Here is a 26,961-nt window from a genome sequence, read left to right on the forward strand (position 1 = left end):
CTACTAACGGGTCTCATATGGAGACCACTACCTTCGATCTAATACCTTCACCCCACTTTCCCATTGTTTTGGGACTTCCCTGGTTGCACACACATCAACCAACCATAGATTGGAAGGAACGGACCCTGACCTTCCTCTCTTGCTATTGCGAGGGTACGTGTAACCTCCCGTCTTTCGGGAAGATCCTGTCTGTGGTGACAGATGAGATTGCACCACTATGTTATCAGGATCTCTCTGAGGTTTTTCTTGAGAAAAATGCTCAAGCACTACCTCCCCATAGAGACTATGATTGTAGCATTGATCTACTCCCAAATAGCAAATTGCCGTTCGGTCATGTTTATCCTCTTTCACAGGATGAACTTTCCCATCTCAAAGACTATTTGGATGAGAATTTGGAAAAAGGTTTTATTAGACCTTCCACTTCTTCCACAGCAGCAGGACTCTTTTTTGTCCGCAATAAGGACTCAAGTCTCAGGCCTATCATCGACTATAGGCAATTGAATGCTATTACAATAAAAGATCGCTATCCTCTACTGCTTATCCCGGAGCTCATTGAGCAGGTGCGTGGAGCTACCTATTTTTCAAAATTGGACCTGAAAGGAGCATACAATCTCATTCGAATCCGTGATGGACACGAGTGGAAGACTGCATTCAGAACCAGATACGGATTGTTCGAATATCTTGTAATGCCATTCGGGCTATGCAACGCCCCTGCAGTTTTTCAACGATTTATAAACAATATTTTCAGAGACTTACTAGATGTCTGTGTTGTGGTATATCTGGACGATATACTTATATATTCACGATCCCTGTCTGAACACATAAGACATGTAAGACTAGTATTATCGAGATTGCTTGCACACAACCTTTATGTGAAACTGAAAAAATGCTTGTTTCATAAAGAAGAGGTACTGTTTCTAGGCTACATCATATCCAAAACAGGAATTGAGATAGACATGAGTATGAGTAAGATATCCTGCATTCAGGATTGGCCTACACCAACCACACGCAAGGCGCTACAGCGATTCCTTGGATTTTCAAATTTCTACAGGAAGTTCATTAGAAACTTTTCTGCCATTGTGAGACCCCTCACACAGCTCATTAGCATTAAAAAAACATTCAAATGGTCAGATGAAGCAAATAAAGCTTTTCACCTGTTAAAGACAAGGTTTACTTCTGCTCCCATACTACGCCATCCAGACCCATCCCTCCAATACATTCTGGAAGTAGATGCGTCAAACATGGCAGTAGGAGCAATACTCTCCCAACGACCAACTCACACTTCACCACTTCATCCAGTCGCCTTTTTTTCTAAATCCCTAAGCAGTCCAGAGATAAATTACCCCGTGGGTGAAAAGGAACTGCTTGCTATAAAATTGGCTCTGGAGAATTGGCGACATCTACTCGAAGGCATCCAATTACCAATACTTATATACACGGACCATAAAAATCTCCAATATCTTCAGACTAACAAAACTCTCTCGCCCTGACAGGTACGATGGTCACTATTCTTTCTAAGGTTTAACTTCCTAGTGACCTACACACCTGCAGATAAGAACAAAAAGGCGGATGCACTATCACGACTAACTGAAGAAAACTACTTCGAAATCCCTTCCGTTCCTATAATACCTCACAAATGCATTATTGGAGTTGTCCGTTCCTTGAAGGAAGAGGTTTTGCATGGTATAAGTTTGGATTCACCCCCACCACAACTAAATACTGATGCAGAAGGCTTCCTCTACTACAACGACAAACTTTACATACCACCTACCATACGCACCAAGATCTTGGAATTATCGCATGATGTGCCTATGGCAGGACATATGGGTATGACAAAGACTCTTAATCTGATTACCAGGCAATTCTGGTGGCCTGACATGAAAACATCTATACAAAAATTTGTCTCTTCATGCAATGTCTGTGCCAGGTCCAAAATTGACACTACGAGACCATCCGGTCTACTATGCAGTCTACCAATACCACAAACTCCATGGGAAGTTGTGTCCTTGGACTTTATAGTGGAATTGCCTCCTTCCAAAGGATTTAATACCATCTTAGTGTCAGTGGACCATCTGACAAAAATGGCACATTTCATTGCTATTCGCAGACTACCTTCGTCCAAACAAACGGCAGAACTCCTGATGAAACATGTCTTTAAGTTACATGGTATCCCAAAAACTCTTCTGTCTGACCGTGGATCACAATTTATTTCCAAGTTCTGGCAAGAACTATGTCACATACTACGGATCGAGCGGAAGCTCACTTCTCCTTACCATCCGCAGACCAACGGACAGACTGAAAGAGTTAACCAATGCATCGAGCAATATTTACGTTGTTACACTTCTTACCAACAGGATGATTGGGTGGATCTTCTCCCTCTGGCAGAATTTGCCTACAAAAACGCAACCCACAGTATGACCAAGCAGACTCCGTTCTACTTGAACTATGGGTTTCATCCCTCTATTCTTCCACCACGCATCCTTCCTTCAAATAACCCAGTAGCTTCAGACTATCTTACCCAAATAAAGGATTCTCTGGGTTTGCTTAATACTACCATTGCACACGCTCATAGTCAACAAAAGAAGTACTATGATCTTCGCAGAAGACCTTCTCCTCAGTACGCTATCGGGGACCTCATTTGGCTCTCAACAAAAAATTTAAGACTGAAAATCCCTAGCAAAAAGCTTGGACCTCTGTTCTTGGGACCTTTCCCAATCAAGAAACTTATTGGAAAAGCTGCAGTACAGCTTACATTGCCAATAGACCTCAAAATACATCCCATTTTCCATGTGTCGCTACTGAAGCCCCATGTTCCTGACCAAGGAATAAGGCCTACTATCCCACCTCCTCCTCCTGTACAAGTTGAAGGTGGAGAAGAATATGAGATAAAAGAGATTCTGGATTCTCGTATCCACAGAGGCAGACTTCAGTACTTGGTTCGATGGAAGAACTATGGGCCCCAAGACGACACCTGGCTAAACACCTCTGACATACATGCCTCTAGATTAATCTGCAATTTTCATGCGAAGTACCCAGACAAACCAGCTCCAGAGGCCTTCAGGAGCCGGCCTTAAGGGGGGGGTACTGTAATGTTCTGGTACCTTTGGGTACCCTAATTACTCTTTCATAAGTGATGCTGTCATCACTGAGCGCCGGACTGGATGGCTATTTAGATCGCCGGCTCTCACTCACATGTGTTCGTTCAAACTGCTTTGTGCCTTGATGCTAACCTGTCTTGAAGCTCTCATGCTTGCAAGCATACCTCGCTGTCGGAACCACGCTGCGCTGATCCCTGTATCCCGCTACCGGATCATCCGCTCTTGCCGAACCTCTCCTCTACTACATTGCTATTAGTGATAAGTACCCCACAGGGGAAACCTCTATAACTTTCATACTAAAGCTTACACTATCTAGCTCTGCATACTAAGGACTATTACTACATCTGCATTATCTAAGATTGCTAGCTCTTGAGCCTACTACCACCTGTTCTTGCACTGGGTTGATCTCTCTTGTATGTCCACCTGCTACTCTGTCATCTGCTACCATACATGATTGCTAAACCTATCTGCATCCCATCTGCTACTATCTTACTTTCAAGAACATTTCCTTTCAAGTGTCTGTCATCTACCATCTCTACCCAACCTGTCTCTTCAGCCTATCATCACTGTGTTACTATATACATAAGTCACTCTAGGAAACATCTTATTGAGTGTGTGTATTTACTTGCTGAATTGAGATCATCCACACATGATGAGTCAATGAGAGTTGGGATTGGTGGCTCAGCATTTCTCTACATGACTACTGAAGTGGAATATTTCTGCAGCTGAAAATCCACATCATACATAAAACGCAGGAGCGTTACACAGTGGTGATGATTTTTCAGGCCTTTGATAGCTCCTGTTGCAGTAAGTTAGAGAAGCGGGCAATTAGCACTGCATCTCCCGCATACGCCGGCTGAAGGTCTGCCGGGATGGAGTCCGAAAAGGACCCGGTGGGGCTCTGCTAGCTATGCTGGCTGAAGGCCATGTCTGCCATATTGGCCAGCTGCTTATCCAGGGAGGAGGCCGGGGAACCCTCACTAGGCCGCAGGCCTGAAAATAACGCTGGTGACAATGGGCACGGGGAGCTCTGTCCCTGCACCGTGGCCGGAACATCCCCCCCCTGCTGGGCATAGTGTACCTCCATTGACGCCACCGAGGTAGCGACCAGTGTCCGTTCCGCTGGAGGGGGCTGCCCGGAGCCAGGTGTCCCGCCCACGTCTCTTGGAAGTGGAGGGCTGCGGGGATGTAGTAGGCCGCGACGAGTGGAGGTGGTAGGACTGCTTGTACCCGGATTTTTTAGGCTGACCGGGTCCTCCTCGCCGCATTCTGTTGTCCGGGGTGTCTTGGGGGGCTGTACGGTCCATCCTGATGCCGATGTTCGCTGCTGCTAGGAGTTGGTGTGCGGAGCCCGGTCAGATCACATCCGTCCCCGAGGCCGCGCGCATGCGCACCAAAGTGTCCGATTTTAAATCCCAAAGCAAACCAAGGCTGCGTTGCATGGGAAGTGAGTCTGTGCCTAAATCTAAGTTTAACTCGCTAGAATGATCTTGGGCAGGAAAGGCTTCTGTAACTTCCCTACTTTTGGAAGCAATTTTATGGAGTCTTAAATTGGAACAAGCAATTTTATGGAGTCTTAAATTGGAACAAGCAAGCATTGCCTGAGCTATTTTGAGGAGACTGGTTGCGGCTTCATTTGTGGGTAGTGATTTCAAGCAGTCATCTACAAAAAAAATCCTTGTTCACATATTGTCTGACATCTGACCCATACTCAAACTCTCCAGCTCTAGCAGTGTCTGGGGCCATAGATAGCAACTGCAGGGGAAGGACTGTTGCCAAAAATGTGCTCCCTCATGCAGTATTCTGTGATGTCTTCAGAGTGGTTGTTGTCCCTTAACCAAAGGAACCTCAGAAAGTTTTGGTGTTCTTCTTTAACAAAAAAACCAATGGAACATTTTTTGTATGTCTGCCATAAATGCAACTAAATCTTTGTGGAAGCGGAGGAGTACTCCTAACAGTCTATTGTTAAGGTCAGGGCCAGAGAGAAGGACATCATTTAGGGAGACACCCTCATGCTTGGCGCTGGAGTCAAATACTACTCTGATCTTCCCTGGCTTCTTAGGGTGATAGACTCCAGATATAGGTAAGTACCAGCATTCCTCTGAGTCTTTGAGGTTTGGGGCTATCTCAGCATGACCATTCTGGAATATTTTCTCCATGAAGGAAAAGAAGTGTTCTCTCATCTCTGGTTTTCTTTGAAGATTGTGCCTTAGGGAAGTGAAGCGTTTATATACTTGCTCCCTGTTAGGCAAACGTCATCTTTGTGGCCTAAAGGGAAGAGGTGCAACCCAGCTATTCGAATCGTCTTTCGCCATACTCTTTTCCATAACTTCCAGGAAGATCCTATCCTAAATGGACATTGCTACCTGATTGTCCTCCTTTGCTCTCCCGTGAACACTGTGCATCCTAAGTCATCTTGGTCACCATCATAGGTATTGCTGTCACAGAGGGAACTTAGTGTAGCAGGTTTTCCAGGCATTGGGCCTGATGTGGGTCTGCCATTGTTACCGGTAACACCTTCAGCCCATTTAAGCTGAACACCCAAGTGTGAGATTTGAGTCAAAGACCAGTCTGGCATCTTTGGTTTGTTTTGTTTATTTTATATTGGGGATGGGAGAAGGGAATGAGTGACTTCTGACGCTCTGGTTATCTCAAAAGTCCTGAACACTGCTCCCTCCAGTCCTTCCTGACTGAGGTAGCTTCTGTAACTGCTTCTGAAACTCTCAACGCTGTGCACTGCACACTGTACACTTGAACACTTAAGGGCAAACACACTGGCACCCCCTCTATACTTGAGGGTCCTCTCACTAGGCACCCCCTTTGCTCTTCAGGGTCAACACTGGCACCCCCTTTACTTTGCTCCTGCACCGGCTAGCTAGCTCCCAGATCCCTCTGGGGCAGTTTGCAGTACACACAAACTGGGAATGCTTTCCTGAAACTCAACCCCTCTCAGCTACACTGGTCTTCGGCACACTGGATCCTCTCTGCAGCTCAGCTCAGCCCTCTGTCCCCTCGGGCAAGCCGCCTGGGACACCCGATTCCTCTGACAGGAGGAGAGACAGCCGTACTCTCCCTCCTGGGACTCTGCTTCCCGCCAAAGACGCTCATGTGCTCCCCTCAAACTTATACCAACTCCCAGAATGCTGTGCGGCAGAATCTGCCTTTCTGAGGTAGATACAGGCCTGGGTGAGCCATTGGCAGGGTTTCCTCCATGGCCCAATGAGAACCCTCTCATTGAGTACAGTGGGGAGACTCCTCAGTCTCAACAGCCATACCTGGGAGACATGACAGCCCAGCTGAAAATCATGGCCCTGTTAAGAAGACTAGGTCCACTATACTTTACCTAGCACTTACCTTGTAGTGTGCTACATCCACCCCACACCAAACTGAGTCATGTCCCCATTGACTCTGAGGCAGCCACCTCCTATCAAAAACTTCAGCCAAAAATTCAGGAGTATCCCACAAACCTGGAAAGGGGGAAAAGGGAAAGAACGAATGTACAAATAAGTTATGGTGGAAAAATATAGCTATACATCACTCTGCTGTACAAATATACAAACATTTTTATGTGCATGAAGATGATGCAGCCCCCACCAAACGAACTCGCTTGGTGGGGATTTCCAAGCAAACACGTTTCACATTCCCTTACTGAAAGACTACAAGCACTGAACCTATTCTCTCTGGAGAAGAGACGCTTGAGGGGGGTATGATATCAATGTAGAAATACTGTACTGGCGAGTGGCGACCCTAGCATAAGGAACAAACTTTTCAGAGAAAGGGAATACAATAAGACACGTGGCGACTCACTAAAACTAGAGGAAAAATGGTTTAATCTTAAAATACATAAGGGGTTCTTCACTGTCAGTAAGGATGTGGAATTTGCTTCCACAAGCAGTCGTATCAGCAGGGAGCATCGATAGTTTCAAAAAACTATAAGATGGGCACCTTAAAGACCACAACATACAGGGGTATACAATGTATGGTTGACAGAAAACACACACACACACATCATAGGTTGAACTGGTTGGACTGATGTCTTTTTTCAACCTCACAAACTATGTAACTATGTTACTGACTATCTCTAAGATGAGCCTACCTGTAGAGAAATGGAAGAAAAGTTAGTCAACTGCATACATTTGAGAAAATACAAGACAAACTGACTGTACAGTTGAGTGAGAAGACCCTCCTACTCAGGGCGACCTTATCACTCCCTTCCCTGACTACCTCTGTTTGCCAGTGTCTTGACTCGCCGGGTCCACTCCTTGTGGGTAAGAAGTCTGTGCCCTAACACTGGCTAACTATGCAGAGTCCTTTCTTTGAAGTAAGACACAGCGCCTCCTGGCTGTTTCTCAGAGTACTTCTTGTCAGGAAACAGGACAAGCCACTGGAGCCTGGGTGGCCTGCAATCCTGCTGAATCAGGGAAGTAACAACAGGGGTCTCTCAGGGCACCCCTCACCAAAATTTCTGGATACACATTTGAACTTGTATTAATCATCTTGTTTCTTCTCCTTGCTTGAACTGTGGAAGGTCTCTCCACACAGTATTTGTAATCCACAAATAAATCCTGGCCCGATGGCCCAAGGGATCTGGTATAGCAAACATTCTCCTTAAGACCCTGGCCCAAGGGGTCTGCAATTGAACTTGAAAATTTTCAACAGGAACTTGTAAACTTCAGCATTACATTTTTTCTCTTACACAGTTCTTTAGTCAGTTGTGATGGCCAGCCAGCCATGAATGCACAGTATGAAATTTTGAAAAGAGCAATTTTCCTTTAAATGTAGTAGTCAAGATGGGGAACCCGGACATAAGCTCCTTGTTCATCCTTTACTCTGATGGACCAGGCCTGACCTGATCCATCTGGGCGGCGGACTTCCACCCTGTCAATGTGAATAGAACGCCCAAAGTTCCATTAAGCCTTTACAGCAGTAAATCTTTCCTTTAATTGTGCTTCTGGTGAGTCTCTTTATGGCTTAGGAATGAACAAGAAGTCTCATATGACCTCATCGCACCAGAAATCTCTATATTTTTCAATGAGTAGCATTAGTTCTATAGGAGCATAGGGGTAATCGTACCCATATTCTAGTGCCACCTTTCGCTGTATTCACCTTTGCATACGGGATAGCCGGGGAAGAGTCTTCCTGTTGCCTCTCCCAGGTGGAGAAAATGAAATGATCACTCGCTGAATCCTATTCTTATATGTGGCATTTTGGTCTCAAGCTCTAGCAATATTTCCAGGAAGGGTTAGATCTGGAATCCTTTCAACATAGGTTTCACAGAATTCCAACTTTTGAGCTAAATCCCCTCTCTCCATAGCTTCCTTGGCCTCCTTATCAACTGTCACTGCAACTTCAGGACCTGGGGAGCTTCTCCCAGCTTCTGACCCCCAGTCCCACTCTGTCTCATCAGCCGATCCCCAATCATCAATCCCCTCTTCTATGAAACCGTATCTATACTGGAAGGATGGGGATCCTATGGGTACAAGTTCTGCTTCCTTCTCACCACTAGTACTGGTGGGTGAGACTTGAACAGCTGCAGGCTTTGTAGGCTGCTGAATAGCAATGGGAGTAGATGCATCTTCCGGCCACCCTCCGGCCGCTTGTACTGGCATGCATCCCCTCCCTAGGGGGCTCTGCGACCGAGTCCCCCTCACAAACACTGAAGGCCCACTGGCTGCTGGCATGGCCTCCAGCTTCACCATTAAGCACAACATGCCCCTTCCGCCTGTCGTGTGCATTACACGTTCAAGAATATTATTCTGAATGAATATAACAAGTTAGTTTTAATCAATTAATTTCTTTTTATAGGCATATACCTATCCTCGTGAATACAGACTACAGTAGGGAATATATAACTATATTTAAAAAGAAAATGGGGGGTGACCAGCTCTATGGAGTAGTAAAATATTTTTGCAGGTATAGAAGCTGCCACCAACCAACCCCTAAAGATTAGGAGCCAGAGATGTGTAGGAAAAAATAAAATGGTTGGAATCGGCGCTACCTGGTATATATAATGTTCCAAGGTACTATAGAGTGATTGTATTCCCAAATCGCAAATCAATATATAAATATATAGAATAAGTGCAGGCTAAGGTGAAAGTGCAAAAGTGCAAAATGGCAGAGACAGTGTCTGGGCTAAATCTATAAGCCCTGTGAAGGGCTTAAAGTGCTATAAAAGATATACAAACTGATAACACAAAGTGCGGATAAATAATTTATTGTGAAGTGCAAGAGATATATACCTTTAAAAATGTGCACCAGGATCTTAAAAATCTGAGTGGTAAAAAATAAGAAACCAGTGACAGAGAAATATATGGTGATGTAAAAAAAGGGGGGAGATCCCCTGTACAAACACCTGTGCTTGAATAAATGTCAGTAATGGATGAGATAAAATAAAGGTGAGTAAGGTGGAACACAGGTGCCTGTACCTATAGTGTCCACTAGATGTCAGACTCACCCTTTTTCTCCACTTTAGAATCACAATGCAATATAATCAAAGTGGATGGAATTCCAAATGGGTAAATGGGGTCCGATCTATGACTGTTAAACCAGGTTCCAGATAATCCTCACAGATAAGCGGGTCCCATCTAGGTGCTCAAACACAGAGACATCCCCATGGTGTAGTATATACTGTGAACATTTTATAACAGATAGTAGTGACTCACGGTTCAGGCTGATCAATTCAGTGTGTAAGCTGCAGCGCCGGGATGTTTCCACTGCAGTTGGAGTGAGAATAGGCTATGCAAAACGGGAGACTACATTGCTAATATTGTGCTAAATTGGTACTAATAAAAAACGTAGAAAAACAAAAATCAGTTTTTAGAGTAAAATCTAATATGGTTAATACAACTGGGACTGTAAAACCCTTTAGCATGAAATTCAAAACGTATAAGGAAGGAAACAAACAATAGTAAGTAATAATCAGATTATCAGCAATGGATATTTACATCCTAAAATGGCTGCTAGCTTAAAATGGTCATTACCAGAGTCCTTAAGATGGCTGCCTTTCCCAAAATGGTGGCCGGTTAGGGAGGAGTTTCGTCTGTCGTCCTTCAGCGTTTCAGGTAAGGGATGGAGCAAGATGGAGTATGTATAGGTGAGTATGAGTATGGATGTACAGCAGAAAAATTCCCCTAGGGGGTGGGACTTTGTAGGCACAAATTTAGAAGTTTTGAAAAAACAGATCATAAATATACAAAATAATTTTTATTAAATACAAAAAGTAGAATGAATTTCAACAATAGTTGTTCATGCGTTAAAAACAAACAAACAATGCAAGCAATAATGTGTGTGTGATGGAAAAACCTCATCCAACAGGACCAGGCTATCCGACGCGTTTCAAGGTTTTTATGACCTCTTCGTCAGGGATGATACCGGCATCCTATCGGTAAGTGTTGAAAAGAGCATGAATAATATATACCATTTTCAAAAAAGTAGCATTTACATGAAAAATGACATTATGAGGGATACAAAGATGGTTTTAACTTACATGGTTGGTTTCCAAAAATACAAACATAAAGCTTGCTGGTTTTTATTAAAAATAGGAAAAGGACTACGACCCAGACACTGCCGTGTGTTCACAAGATAAGGTTTTTTTCATTGCGCATATCATGAGCAAGATGTGGATAGGACTGATGGCAAAAATGCCTCTTGGTTCAGAGCAGCTGGAGTCCAATTAATTGCTTAGCGGGATGGACCGAGCAGTAATATGCCCAAGCTGCAAAAAGCAAAAAAAAAAAAAAAAAATCGATGGAATGTATAGGGGGAGTATTGTAAGCATGTGCTAAATGGCAAAAAATGGAAATAAATTGCCAAAAAGAAAACACATTTGCATCCAGTTTCCTGTGGGATTGAGGCCAAAAAGTTTGTATCATATTATTTTAAATATCCAGAAACATTGTGTTTAAAAGATAAACTGCAAAAGTCAATGTACAGTAGTTAAAGATAAGTGCATGCAGGTACGCTGGAAACCCAAGCAAAATAGATAGCAATGGCTGCAGCATAGCTAGCTGCATATCTATAGATCAAAAATAAGTTGAAAAATTGGATTTAATATCCCACAGGAGCTTGGAAGGATTATGTGATAAAGAAAGGAAAAAAGATCCAAAAACAGAGCGCCCCATATATAAGAAAAACTTTCTTTGTTACCTTCAGGTGTTATGGGGATCAGATGCTGCATGGACTCCTTTTCCCAGCGGTGGATCGCACAAATGACCACCGCTAGGAGCCGGTTATATAAAGCGTCCATGCAGCTGATCCCAATATGATAATAAGCAGTGAGCCCTGCCGCCAGCTGAGGGCCCCCTGGGCGGTGCCTGCCTGAACATGTCCACAGGCGTCAGACGCATGCGGGTATGCGTCATGGCGCCGGAAGTAGGCGTGGTCGGCAGAGCGCTTCCCACCGGCACGGAGATGATGTCAGCACGTCGCACGCGTGCGCGGCCACTGACATGCCGGAAGTGCGGCTGATACTGGAAGGTGTCAGCAGTCTATACTCACGTACTCCCGGATAGGGGGCATATCCAGAGACAGCCCCTCTCACCGTTCCGGGTTGCTCCGATCCAGAGGGGGCAAAGCCAGCAGTCCAGTCTGAGTACAAGAAATGTACTTATTATAGTTGAACTCCACAATGTATCACAGAGACTCGAACGGAAAATAAAGCCATTGAGAACAATGTGTGCATTATATTAGATGGAACATAAAGCATATAATGTGATGATAATGAACAAAAGTTTTAAATACGGCTGTAATGGGCTGGAGTATTTCCTTTTTTTTACATGGACAAAAATGGGCATATATTACTGTATAAAGGAGAAAAAATATGGCATATCAAACAATATTATAAACAAGCTTTAAAAACAAAATCACACAAGGAGAAATTACATACCAGACATAGGATTATTGGGTTCCATGTACAGTGATTGTACATAAAAACCCAATGTAGATACATGGAAAAAAAAGGGAAAATATCTCATTTCTCCATACCACCTGAACTGAACCCTTCCAAAAAGGGATTGAACGAGATTGCCACGTTCAAACCTGGAGGTTCAGTCGCTTTAAGAAAGTAGATCCATCTGAGCTCCAGCTGCAGGAGATGTTTGTTCCAGTCTCCGCCTCTGGAGCCAGGATGGATGCGATCCAAAGCAAGAAACGTAACTTTCGGAAACCTGCCAGAATGTACAAGGGCAACGTGATGCCCCAGCGGTAACGCAAGGTTACACATTTGCATACTCCTGACATGCTGGTATATACGTCTCCAAAATTCCAATTTGGTCTTACCAACATAAAAGCAATTGCAATCGCAAAACAGGAGGTAGACCACTCCATTAGTGCGGCAATTTGCAAAGTGTTTTGCTTGGAATTTGGTACCATTAGGTAAAATGATGTTACGCTGTACATGCATGTATTTTCAATAATTGCAAGACCCACACATGTACGTTCCCTTGTATTTGCAGGGATTGAAGCTAGATTGTTTAAACTCGCTGGTGACCAATTTGTCCCTGAGCGCGGGGGCCCGTCTATAGGTGAACTGTGGCACCTGTGGCACATGAGGGCCTAACAGGGGGTCTAGGGCCAAAAGGTGCCAGTATTTCATCACTATTTTTCGCAAGTCCTGATGCTGCTGGGAATACCCGGTGATTATTCTAAGGTTGTCGTTAGTTTTGCGTTTTTTGGGTATTAGAAGTGTATTTCTATCACTAATGAGAGCTTTTTTGTATGCTCTTTTTAAGAGTTTATTAGAATAACCCCTAAGCAGCAATCTATTACGCAAGCCATCTGCTGCTATCTTAAAGGAATTGAGGACAGTACAATTACGTCGAAGACGCAGGTACTGGCTGGTAGGGATGGATCGTATCAGGGGTTGAGGATGGAAACTGGTGGCATGGAGGATGGTGTTCCCCGCAGTGGGCTTACGATAAAGACCACTGCGGAGGACACCATCCTCGCATTTGAGAACCTCCACGTCGAGAAATGTGATCCTAGATAGATCTGTATGTGAAGTAAAGGAAAGGTTGAAATTATTTTTGTTGAGTCTCTCTATACACCTATCTAGGAGGTCACGGGGGCCATCCCAGATTAGAAAGATGTCATCTATATACCGGATCCAAGTCCGGATACAGTCAGTATATATGGAGAGAGACTCATCAGAAAGAAAGGCTTTTTCCCACTCCCCCAGGTACAGATTGGCGTAGGATGGGGCACAGCATGTCCCCATCGCTACGCCTTGCACCTGGAGGTAATGGGAATTTTGAAATGTAAAGACATTATGGGTAAGAATATGCTCAAGGAGGGACAAGATGAACTCACCATATGAGTCAAGACCCTCCTGGCCTACGATGGTATGGCGTACAGCTGCAATTCCCTTGTAGTGGGGAATTGAGCTGTATAATGCCTCCACATCAATAGCCACTAGCAGATAATCTTGAGGAATTCTGAGATCACTGATTCTTTCTAGGAAATGAATCATGTCTCGAGTATAAGATTTGTAGAACAAAGGGTTTAAGGAAGGTGTCAATAACTTTGCTGGCGTTGTCTGTGATGGAACCACATCCAGATATAATAGGTCTGCCAGGTGGATGGATTGGATCCTTATGGACTTTGGGGAGAGCATAAAAGGTAGGTGTTATGGGGAAGGTCGTGCGTATGAACTCCCAAGTGTCCTTTGTTATGACATTGTTTAAGTATGACGTGTCTACTAATTCATAGAATTTCAAATTATACTTTTGAACATGTCTTGGGTAGAGTTGAGCGGACACCTGGATGTCTGTGTTTGGCGGGTTTAGACGAACTTGAAAAAAAAAGTCCGGGTCCGTGTCCCGGACTTTTTCCGAACTTTACCCGGACACCGAACCCCATTGAAGTCAATGGGGATCCGAACTTTCAGGCACTAAAATGGCTCTAAAACACCAATGGAAAGGGCTAGAGTGCTGCAAATGGCAGCAAAACGTAGTTAAGAGCATGGCAAGTGCTCTGCAAACAAATGTGGATAGGGAAATAACTTAAAAAACAACAAAAAAAAAACAGAAAAATAAAACAATGTTCTTCATCTGTGAAGGACGAGGCCCATATGGAGTAGGAGGGAGGTTGAGGTGGTGGTGGATGTGGTGGTGTCATAGGCGTGCGCACAGGGTGTGCCGGGTGTGCCTGGGCACACCCTAATCACCTAGGGCACATTAGCATTATCGCTCTGTTTGCCAGTGAGGAGATGGGAAAGATCTCCCTCGGACCTGCTCTGCCATAAGTGCCACACACTTCTATTTCACTTTTCCAGCAGGGAGAGTAATGTACCGGGGCCATATACATGTAGGCAAACACATGCATGTGTATTTAAACTTTGGGGTGCACACCCTAATGCAATAGGCTGCGCACACCTATGGGCAGTGTAGGTGGAAGCGGCGGTGGAGGAGGACGAGGTAGCCAACACTGCTTTTTTTCAGTCATTTTAAATGAGGGTACACTCCAAAAGAGTGAGAAAGAGCAAAAATAGAACAATGGCTGGGTAAGGTCGGTATCCATCTCTATTCTGCACAAGGTACGGAAAAGTCCTGTGGGATCCATGCCTGGTTCATTTTAATGAACGTGAGCTTGTCCACATAGTCTCCGGACAGGCGGCTGCGCTTGTCTGTGATAACGCCCCCAGCCGTGCTAAATACACGTTCAGATAATACACTGACTGCAGGGCATGCCAGCACCTCCAAGGCATAAAGGGCAAGCTCAGGCCATGTGCCCAATTTGGAGACCCAGAAGTTGAAGGGGGCAGACCCGTCATTCATTACATGTAGGCGTGTGCACACATACTGCTCCACCATGTTGGTGAAATTCTTCCTCCTGCTAAGACGTTCCATATGAGCTGCTGGTGCTGCTGTTTATTGTGGCGTGCTGACAAAGCTTTTCCACAGTTCGGCCATGCTAACCCTGCCTTCTGAGGTGCTGGCGGTGCCCTGGTTGCGTTGGCAACCTCTTCCTCCTCCTCCTCTGCCTTGGCCTTGTGCTTCCACTGTGGCCCCACTGTCAGGTGGGAATGCCAGCAGCATCGCGACTACAAGCGTGCGCTTGTACTTGCGCATCTTGCGATCGCCCTCCAGGGAGTGAATTAAGGACGGTACGTTGTCCTTGTAACGGGGATCCAGCAGCGTGGCCACCCAGTAATCAGCACAAGTTAGAATGTGGGCAACTCATCGGTCGTTGTGGAGACACTGCAGCATGTAATCGCTCATGTGTGCCAGGCTGCCCAGAGGCAACGAAAGGCTGTCCTCTGTGGGAGGTGTATCGTCTGTGTCCTCTGTATCCCCCCAGCCACGCACCAGTGATGGCCATGAGCTGGCCTGGGTGCCACCCTGCTGTGAACATGGTTCCATCTCCTCCTCCATCTCCTCCTCCTCATCCTCCTCATCCTCCAGAACTGTGCCCCTGCTGGACAATTGTGTCCCTGGTGTTTGTGGGTGCAGGAACCCACCCTCGGAGCCACTTGCAAATAACTGCCCTAAAAGCCTTGGAAATGTTACCTCTTCATCCTCATCCTCCTCATCCTGTGCCACATCCTCTTCCATCATCACCAGAATCGTTTTTTGAAGGAGGCATAGAAGTGGGATAGTTAAGCTGACAACGGCGTCATCGGCACTGGCCATGTTGGTGGAGTACTCAAAACAGCGCCACAAGGCACACAGGTCTCGCATGGAGGCCCAGTTATTGGTGGTGAAGTGGTGCTGTTCCGCAGAGCGACTCACGCATGCGTGCTGCAGCTGAAACTCCACTATGGCCTGCTGCTGCCCGCACAGTCTTTCCAGCATGTGCAAGGTGGAGTTCCACCTTGTGGGCACGTCACATATGAGACGGTGAGCGGGAAGGCCGAAGTTACGCTGCAGTGCTGATAGGCGAGCAGCAGCAGGGTGAGAACGCCGAAAGTGCGCACAGATGGCCCGCACTTTCTGCAGCAGCTCTGACATATCGGGATAATTTTTAAGGAGACTCTGCACCACCAAATTCAGCACATGCGCCAGGCAAGGATGTGCGTCAAACCGGCTAGGCCCAGAGCTGCTATGAGATTTCGCCCGTTATCGCACACCACCAGGCCGGGCTTGAGGCTCGCTGGCAGCAACCACTCATTTGTCTGCTGTTCCATGCTCCTCCACAACTCCTGTGGTTTTTCCCCAAACAGGCAAGTTTTAAAACTGCCTGCTGTCATTTACCCCTGGCTGTGCTGAAGTTGGTGGTGAAGGTGTTACGCTGAACGGATGAGGAGGCGGTAGAGGATGAGGAAGCGGAGTAGGAGGAGTTAGGAACAGGAGGCAAACTGAAGCGCCCTGCAATCCTCGGTGGTGGAAGGACATGCGCCAAATTGCTATCTGCCTTAGGCCCATCCGCCACTGCATTTACCCAGTGTGCCGTTAGGGAGATATAACGCCCCTGACCGTGCTTACTGGTCCACGTATCAATAGTTAGGTGGACCTTGGTACAGATGGCGTGGCACAGTGCACACCTAATTTTTTCCCCCACTTGGTTGTGCAGGGAAGGGATGGCTTGCCTGGAAAAGTAGTGGCGGCTGGGCACGACGTACTGTGGGACAGCCACCGACATAAGGCTTTTAAAACTGTGCGTCTCCACCAGACGGAATGACAGCATTTCAAAGGCCAAGAATTTTCAAATGCTGGCATTCAGGGCCAGGGATCGCGGGTGGGTAGGGGGGTACTTCCTCTTCCTCTGAAGTGTTTGGGAGATGGAAAGCTGAACGCTTCCACGGGACATTGTGGAGATGGTTGGTGACTCAGGTGGTGTTGCTGACAGATCGTCTTCGGGGTGGCAGGTGCCGGTATCACTACAGAGGTGGATGAAGAGGCAGAGACTGCAGCAGAAGAGGAAGCAGGAGGAGCAAGAGACCTTTCTTGGTTTTGAAGGTGTCTACTCCACTGCAGCTCGTGCTTTGCACTTAGATGCCTGATCATGCAGGTTGTGCTCAGGTTGAGAAGGTTTATGCCTCGCTTCAGGCTCTGATTGCACAGGGTGCAAACCACTCGTGTCCTGTCATCAGCACATTTTCTGAAGAACTTCCACGCTAGAGAACTCCTTTGAGCTGGCTTTAGTGCGCTCGGTCCCTTGCTGCGTTGGGCAGTAGCAGGCGTAGTGTCTAGGGCACGGCTGCTCCGCTTCTGCACCCTGCTCCCTCTTCTGCTGTGCTGGTGACTCTGTGCGACCACCGCCTCTTCCTCCAAACTACTCAGGTCACCTGCATGACCTTCATTCCATGTGGGGTCGAGGACCTCATCGTCCTCCACATCATCTTCCACCCAGTCTTCACCCCTGCCCTCCTTGTCGGTCTCCACAATTCTGAGTGCCGCAGCAGTTGGCACCTGCGTTTCGTCATCATCGGAGACGTGCTGCGATGGTCCTTCCATGTACTCATCTTGAGAAATAAGTGGTTGGGCATCGCTGCACTCAATCTCTTCCACTTCTGGGGCAGGGCTAGGTGGATGGTCCTGGGAAACCCTGCTGACAGAGTCATCAAAAAGAAGAAGAGGACTTCCGGTTCCGGCGCCTCATGTGAGAAGACGCGCGGAACATCGGCTCCGATCACACCGGCATACAAAGCCTCTCAGACAGCCCGATAAGCCTCCCGATCACACGGAGCCCAGGCATACCTGCACCGAACGGTAACCCTATGGAAAAATTCGTCCTCCACGGCCCGCCACCGGCCCCGCAGGCCACCCGCTGCGATCCCAGTGATCAGGCCTCATCCGAGGCAAACATGGCAGATGCCACACCACAGCAGCCTGCACTATCACAGGGCACAAACACTTCGGTCTTCCCAGATGCACAAATAGCAACACTGGCTCAAGCGGTGGCCACACTACTATCGCCCACGATCACTGCAGCGGTCGATAAGGCTATAGCACAGGGCATCACTCACCTCAGGAAGGAGCTGGGGGAACAGGCAGGCAGGCTCGCTGAGCTGGAGCACCGTGTCTCTGATATAGAGGAGGAGGTCCAAAGCTCTTTCACCCATGACCAACAGGCCAGACAAACACAATGCTATATTTTAGAGAAATTGGATGACCTAGAAAATCGCTCTAGGCGTAATAATCTGCGGATTATAGGCTTGCCAGAATCCTTTATTAATGACTCTCTCCCTGACATCTGTATGGCCCGGATTCCTGCTGCCCTGGGTCTCCCTGCACCCTGCACGGTGGAAAGAGCACATAGACTGGGAGCCCCCTCAAATGAACGCCGCTCTCCTCACCCAGTAATAGTGAGGTATTTAAACTACATGGACAGAGTTAATATATTGAAATCCTTCCGCAATTCTAAATCGCGTCTAACTGGATGGCCACAAGCTTCGCATCTTTGCGGATTACTCCCAGGAAGTGTCCAAGCGAAGGAAAGCTTTTCAACCGCTCTGCCAGGCGTTATACCAGAAGGCTATCAAGTTCACCCTGGCTTATCCCGCTACCCTCCGATTCTCAGATGCGGCGGATGTTCAGAAATCATTTACTCACCCCGAGGAGGCGAGCCATTACCTGCAATCCTACCTTCATATCACTCTGGACCCCACCCGGAGTTCTCAACCAAACTCCCAGGGACCCAGGGAGCAACGTAGTCCGAGAAAGGATCCTGCAAAAAAGCAGCGTTTGACTGGCCCTTTTGGTCGCCCTTGATTACTGTTCCCAAGACCCTCTCATGCCTGCTGTATTAGCTTGCTCCGGCATGGCCTACTCGGTTATTTTGTTTTCCACTAGGCCTGTTCCCAGCACCTTGGGATCCAACGGCTGAAGTAACAGCCCTGATGCTGCCTCTAGAGGGCGGTAGATGCTCACTGTTAATCTTGTTGTTGTTTTATTGCATCTCCACAGTGCTTGTTGTTTAACCTTTATGGGTTTTGTCGCATGCAACCGGGATTACTGAATTTATTTCTTACTATATGTTTTTTCTTCTCCCTAGATACAGCCTTGCCGTGTGTCTTTAGCCCGTTCGGATGCACTCTTCTTCCATGGTGTCTCCTAGGCTCCTGAGACCGTCCTATCCACCATCCCATGATGGGCTGGGCGCCAACGGCAGACTATCGGTAACGCTGTCCCTGGGTGATAAGGTGGTTTACATGAGGGAAGAAGAGAAGTCGAGACTTCCTTTTAAAGGTACCCTTCTAAGTGTTCCCCGGGACCCCTGTTGGGCCCTTACCCTGTCTTATCCCTTTTGCAGACCGTCATTATACCTGTTCAGAATCTGCACTGATGTGTTATTACACATATGGTTAAGACCCATCACTACTACCTGGTCAAAATGTACATTCCTATATCTGCTCATTAGACCCCCCCGACGTTTCCCATGTCGTTAAAAATTGTCAGTTGGAATGTTAAGGGCCTTAAATCCCCTAATAAGAGAATGGCTGTCCTCAGGCATCGGAAACGCCTGAGGATGGACATTGCGGTGTTGCAGGAAACTCATTTGGCAGCCGGTGATCTAGACCGACTGCGCAAACTGTGGGTAGGCAAAGTCTTTGGATCTCCGTCAGTTAGAGGTAAGGCGGGAGTAGCTATCCTACTACACAAGCGACTGACCTGTTCGGTAAACGACACTTCTCATGATGACTCCGGGCGAATACTGACCCTAAACCTTTCCACTGGATCCAAAACTTGGTCCTTAAACGGGGTGTATGCACCGAACGCGCCTACTAAAACCTTTTTCCAACAACTTACCTCCTTTCTAGCCCCTATGGCCCATACGCCGCTAGTGGTCGCCGGCGACTTTAATACAGTCATGCAAGTGGCGGAGGACAAACGGGGGGTGACGCTCGGCCCCTCCCGCGCTCACCCCCTTCCACTTCACCACTACAGACCTTTGTGGACGGCCTGATCCTGACGGATGTCTGGCGTCTAACACACCCCACAGATCGCGAATTCACATTCTTCTCACACCCGCATAATTCCCTGTCTCGCATTGACTACATATTCACCAATGCTTCACTTTTACCCCATGCTACCCGCCCTGACATTCACGACATAGCAGTATCAGATCACGCCCCAATATCAGTAGAACTGTCGAATATGACCCCCCCCCCACATCAAAATCCCCATGGAGATTTCCTTCATATCTGGCGAAAGATGTGGGACGCCAAAAGCTCCTCAAAGAGACCTGGAAAGACTTTCTGTCCGAAAACTCCTCGCCAGACTGCTCCCCCTCGCTTCTCTGGGAGACAGGCAAGGCGGTACGGAGAGGACGCATTATCTCATATGCCTCGGCCCACAAACGAAAGGTGACCGCAGCCTATGCAGCGGCCAGTGCATCCTTACGAGAGGCACAACAGCTACTGAACTGTTCCAACACAGCTGACAACAGGAACCGTTGGTCCAAGGCCAAATCCGACTTCGAGACGTGGGCTGAGGCACAGGAGACCATGTATACCCACTACCAGGACTGGAAATTCCACAAATTTGGCAATAAACCAGGCAAGCTGTTAGCGACACTATGCAAGCCACCCTTCACCCCCACAGTAGTGACTACCTTAAAAAACGCACAGGGGGTGATGGTACATACACCACGGGAGGTCTTGAGCACTTTTGAACAGTTTTACACCTCCCTTTATGGACCAGATCCCATCAATGTCACGGAGGCGGAGAGGTTGCTTGCCTCAGTCTCCCTCCCAAAAGTCACTGCTGACCAACTCTCCTCTTTGAATGCCCCCTTCTCTTTAGGGGAACTTACTGCGGCTATTAAATCCCTATCCCCGGGTAAAGCGCCGGGACCGGACGGGTACACATCTACAGACTGGCTCTAGATACTCTGGCCCCCACCCTTCTGGAATTGTATAACTCAATTTATCAGGGAGGCTGGTACATGCCTACCGGCTATCAAGCCTACATTAAATTGATCTATAAACAAGGGAAAGTTCCTACTAATCCCGGCTCCTACATGCCTATTTCTCTGCTAAATTTGGACGCCAAGCTCTTATCAAAGATGGTGGCGAACAGATTGGCTAACATTTTACCATCATTGATCCATCCTGCCCAATCTGGATTCACCCAGGGAAGGTCGGCCACTTCCAACATTAGGAAGGTGATCGCAGCTTTGGAATATGCTGGGGCCAATCCAGCCGCGGATGCTGCCATTGTCACATTAGATGCTGAAAAAGCCTTCGATAATGTCAGCTTCCGCTGGCTGGATATGGTCCTTACCAAGTATGGCTTTTCTGGTTCCTTCCTCCACTTAATCCGGGAAATGTACCGGACTCCTATGGCGCAAGTGGTGGTGGCCGGCCTCACCTCTGCAGCTTTCCAACTACACAAGGGCACCAGGCAGGTATGTCCCCTATCCCCCCTCCTCTTCAACATAGCTATCAAACCCCTTTCCAGAACACTGACTTTCCACCCAGACCTTAGAGGCATACCTGTGGGCATTCAGCAGCTGCGCACAGCGCTTTTCGCTGACGATGTGCTGATCTTCACGGCGGACCCAGCTCATGACTTGCCGTTGATCCAAACTATATTTGCTACTTTTCGCTCCTGCTCCGGGCTACGTATAAATTTCGCCAAAAGTGAAGTGTTACCTCTGCGCTCCCCCCATCGGCCACATTGGGCATCTTGCTCCACGTTTTCCATAGTTCAGTCACATATCACGTACCTGGGAATTCGAGTGGGAAGACATCCGTCCTCCCTCTACTCGTTAAATTTTACCCCTGTTGTGGATAAAATTCTAGCCGAACTTCAAAACTGGCAATCACTTCCCCTGTCCCTCAGGGGTAGGTGCCATCTTTTTAAGATGTCCAGTTTTCCTAAACTCCTATATCCCATGCAAACGTTACCCATCCTGTTGAAACATACGGATATATCGCGCCTCAACCGGGCAATTGCGGGCTTCATTTGGCAGGGTAGATGCGTTGCGCAAGCTCTACCTTCCGAAATGGAAGGGAGGGGTGGGTCTACCAGATATAAGGATGTACAACCTCTCTTGCCTCCTCCGAGGGGCCTTAGACTGGATCACAGGTAACTCTAGATATACGAACTATGACCTGGAATCGCAAATGGTGCAACCTTATGACCTGAAGGCCCTGCTGCATTGCGGACATAGAGAAATCCCTCCAGACCTGTGCACTAACCTTCTGTTACGAGACACGGCTATCGCCTGGAGGGAGGTTCGCAGGAAGCTGGGGGTCCCTCATAGGGTCTCCGGTTTCATGCCTATCCATAAGCATCCTCTTTTTCCGCAAGCGCAGCAGGGACAAGTGTTTGATCTGTGGGCGGCCAGGGGCATTACAACCTTTTCCCAGCTGTATGATCCTGGCTCAGGTCTCCCTCTACCCTTCTCAGATATTTGCCAGAAGTATGACTTACCCCGGGGTCATTATTTGTATGTACGACAATGTATCAGCTTTATTCGATCCTTAGACGTTCCGCCCACTTTCCGTTTCCGGCCATCCATTATGGACTCCTGGGTGAAGCGGGGGGCCCACAAAATCTCACACATTTATCCCTCCCTTTGTGCGGAACTCAATGACCATGTAGCCTCACAGGTGGCTACTCGAAGGGACGCAGGTCTCTCCTCCCCGTCAGCCCATACTCGGATTCTAAAAGGCTACAATGACTCGTGCATTTATGTACAAAATGAATTTTGGAGGGAGCAACAACTTAAGATAATGCATGGGGCCTACATCTCATGCCTACGGTGGTCCACGGACCCGAACAAACTGCAATGCCCTCTCTGCACCCAAAATATGCCATCCCTTCTCCATAAATTATGGCTATGCCCATTGGTGTCTCTTTTCTGGGACAAGGTCATAGACTTTATCTACCGCACGCTGGATCTACACCTGTCAAAGGATGTATACCTTTTACTCTTTGGAGACACTCAGTCCACTTTCTATCTCCTGCCCAGACATCAGAGGCGCTTGCTGCAACATAGCAAGCCTTGGCTCTTAAGTTGTTTGATGATAGCCCGGAGAGTCATCCTGAAACATTGGACATCTAAGGAACCTCCCACTATTATGGAAGTTAAGGGGGTACTGCAAATATTACTACGCAGGGACTTGATAGAACTTCGCCAACTGAGGCTCCCCTCCCATGATCGATTCCACCGGAAGTGGTCGGCCTATCTCCATACCACGGGCTCTCCTGCTTCACCCCCCTCACTGACAATACCCCCCCCCCTTGGCATTCCCTTGAGTTCTGGAGCGTCGGGCTCCTGCATATGAACACCGGATAAGTGCTATGATGAGAGTCTTTAGGTTTTAGGCTTAATCTTTGAACTAACCATACTGGGTCTCCATGCTCTACTCTATATGCTTACGGATATCCTACTTTAACACATCTGCTACTAATACTAAGGTGTCGCTCTGCAATATTCCCTCCCCCCCTCCTTTCATTCTCTTCCCCCCCCCTCCCCCATCTCCTTTAGTTTTATCTCTATTTTTTTATCTTTTTCTCCATCTGCCTATTGTTGATTTTTCTGTGCTCGATTATTCTCCCAATTGGGAACATTATACGGTTTAAAATGTGAAATGAAGTGTCGATGCCCACCTCTCGCATTCAAGTTAGGGGCAACCGTTTGGATTATATGTTCAGCCTTGCATATAATTGTGCTTCCCTGTTTCAAATGTTCTGATTGTATAGTTAAATCGACCTTCAATAAAATATTATAAAAAAAAAAAAAAAGAAGAAGAGACTGCTGCATGACTTGGGGCTCAGACTGCTTGCCTGATTTGCAAGGGGGTGAGGTGAAAGACGGTTGGACATCAGCTGCAGGTGCCAACTCTGACCTTTCTGCAGTAGAATGGGTGGGAGACAATGTGAAGGAACTGGAGGCACTGTCAGCAGCAAACCAATCTACTATCGCCTCTACTTGTTCTGGCCTCAACACTTGTAGAGGCGCATGATGCCCTACCAAATATTGCTGCAGGTTCTGTCGCCTACTCACAGTTAAGGAAGGTGTTTCACTTGTGCTTGTAGCTGGCACAGATCGACCATGTCCTCTCCTTGCAACAGGAGCTCTACCAGCAGCACCACGACCCAGGCCACAGCCCCTATCTGACGGTCTCCTCATATTTCTGTAATTTATGATCTTGCCCTAGAAAGGTGTTTATTGAATAGCGGAATAAAACAACAACAGTATCGCACGGGTGTATCTCACAGTCAAATATGCAAACTATGCGGCAATTTAACTTTTTTTACCCCAAAAGGGTGTTTATTAAATAGCGGAATAGAAAAACAGTATACAAATACAACGGGTGTATCTCACAGTCAAATATGCAAAGTATGACGCAAAATTAATTCTTTTCACCCCAAAAAAGGGTGTATATTGAATAGCGGAATAGAAAAAAGGATATAAAAACGGTGTATCTCACACGTACAAACACAGACTAGGCCCCGATTACAATTTTTTGTACCCTAAAGGCAGGATGAGGATGAGGAAGAGGAGTAGGAGGAGTTCGGAACAGGAGGCAAACTGAAGCGCCCTGCAATCCTCGGCAGTGGAAGAAGTTGCGCGAAACAAATTTAAAAAGGTGTATCTCACATGTACCGATACAGACTATGCCATAATTTAATTTTTTACACTCAAACAGGGTGTATATTGAATAGCGGAATAGAAAAAATTGTATAAAGGGGTGTATCTCACACGTACAAACACAGACTAGGCCCCGATTACAATTTTTTGTACCCGAAAGGAAGGATGAGGATGAGGAGTAGGAGGAGTTCGAAACAGGAGGCAAACTGAAGCACCCTGCAATCCTCGGCGGTGGAAGATGCGCCCCAAAAGATTGGGAGGTGTATCTCACACGTACCGATACAGACTATGCCACAATTTAATTCTTTTTACCCCAAAGGGTGTAGATTGAATAGCGGAATAGAAAAATTTTTATAAAACGGTGTATCTCACAAGTACAAACACAGACTAGGCCCCGATTACAATTTTTTGTACCCTAAAGGCAGGATGAGGAGTAGGAGGAGTTCGGAACAGGCAGGAGGCAAACTGAAGCACCCTGCAATCCTCGGCGGTATAAGATGCGCCCCAAAAATTGGAAAGGTGTATCTCACACGTACCGATACAGACTATGCCGCAATTTTATTCTTTTTACCCCAAGGGTGTAGATTGAATAGCGGAATAGAAAATATGATATCAAAAGGTGTATCTATCTCACACGTACAGACCCAGACTAGGCCCTGATTACTATTTTTAGTACCCTAAAGGCAGGATGAGGAGAAGGAGGAGTTCGGAACAGGCATGAGGCAAACTGAAGCACCCTGCAATCCTCGGCGGTATATGATGCGCCCCAAAAATTGGAAAGGTGTATGTCACACGTACCAATACAGACTATGCCGCAATTTAATTCTTTTTACCCCAAGGGTGTAGATGGAATAGCGGAATAGAAAATATGATATCAAAAGGTGTATCTATCTCACACGTACAGACCCAGAATAGGCCCTGATTACTATTTTTTGTACCCTAAAGGCAGGATGAGGAGTAGGAGGAGTTCGGAACAGGCAGGAGGCAAACTGAAGCACCCTGCAATCCTCGGCGGTGTAAGATGCGCCCCAAAAATTGGAAAGGTGTATCTCACACGTACCGATATAGACTATGCAGCAATTTAATTCTTTTTACCCCAAGGGTGTAGATTGAATAGCGGAATAGAAAATATGATATCAAAAGGTGTATCTATCTCACACGTACAGACCCAGACTAGGCCCTGATTACTATTTTTTGTACCCTAAAGGCAGGATGAGGAGTAGGAGGAGTTCGGAAAAGGCAGGAGGCAAACTGAAGCACTCTGCAATCCTCGGTGGTTTAAGATGAGCCCCAGAAATTGGAAAGGTGTATCTGACACGTACCGATACAGACTATGCCGCAATTTAATTCTTTTTACCCCAAGGGTGTAGATTGAATAGTGGAATAGAAAATATGATATCAAAAGGTGTATCTATCTCACACGTACAGACCCAGACTAGGCCCTGATTACTATTTTTAGTACCCTAAAGGCAGGATGAGGAGTAGGAGGAGTTCGGAACAGGCAGGAGGCAAACTGAAGCACCCTACAATCCTCGGCGGTGTAAGATGCGCCCCAAAAATTGGAAAGGTGTATCTCACACGTACCGATACAGACTATGCCGCAATTTAATTCTTTTTACCCCAAGGGTGTAGATTGAATAGCGGAATAGAAAATAGGATATCAAAAGGTGTATCTATCTCACATGTACAGACCCAGACTAGGCCCTGATTACTATTTTTTGTACCCTAAAGGCAGGATGAGGAGTAGGAGGAGTTCGGAACAGGCAGGAGGCAAACTGAAGCACCCTGCAATCCTCGGCGGTATAAGATGCGCCCCAAAAATTGGAAAGGTGTATCTCACACGTACCGATACAGACTATGCCGCAATTTAATTCTTTTTACCCCAAGGGTGTAGATTGAATAGCGGAATAGAAAATATGATATCAAAAGGTGTATCTATCTCACACGTACAGACCCAGACTAGGCCCTGATTACTATTTTTTGTACCCTAAAGGCAGGATGAGGAGTAGGAGGAGTTCGGAACAGGCAGGAGGCAAACTGAAGAACCCTGCAATCCTCGGCGGTATAAGATGCGCCCCAAAAATTGGAAAGGTGTATCTCACACGTACCGATACAGACTATGCCGCAATTTAATTCTTTTTACCCCAAGGGTGTAGATTGAATAGCGGAATAGAAAATATGATATCAAAAGGTGTATCTATCTCACACGTACAGACCCAGAATAGGCCCTGATTACTATTTTTTGTACCCTAAAGGCAGGATGAGGAGTAGGAGGAGTTCGGAACAGGCATGAGGCAAACTGAAGCACCCTGCAATCCTCGGCGGTATATGATGCGCCCCAAAAATTGGAAAGGTGTATCTCACACGTACCGATACAGAC

The sequence above is a fragment of the Pelophylax lessonae genome (genome assembly GCF_965119305.1).
Source record: "Pelophylax lessonae genome assembly, chromosome: 7".
NCBI classification, from domain to species: Eukaryota; Metazoa; Chordata; class Amphibia; order Anura; family Ranidae; genus Pelophylax; species Pelophylax lessonae.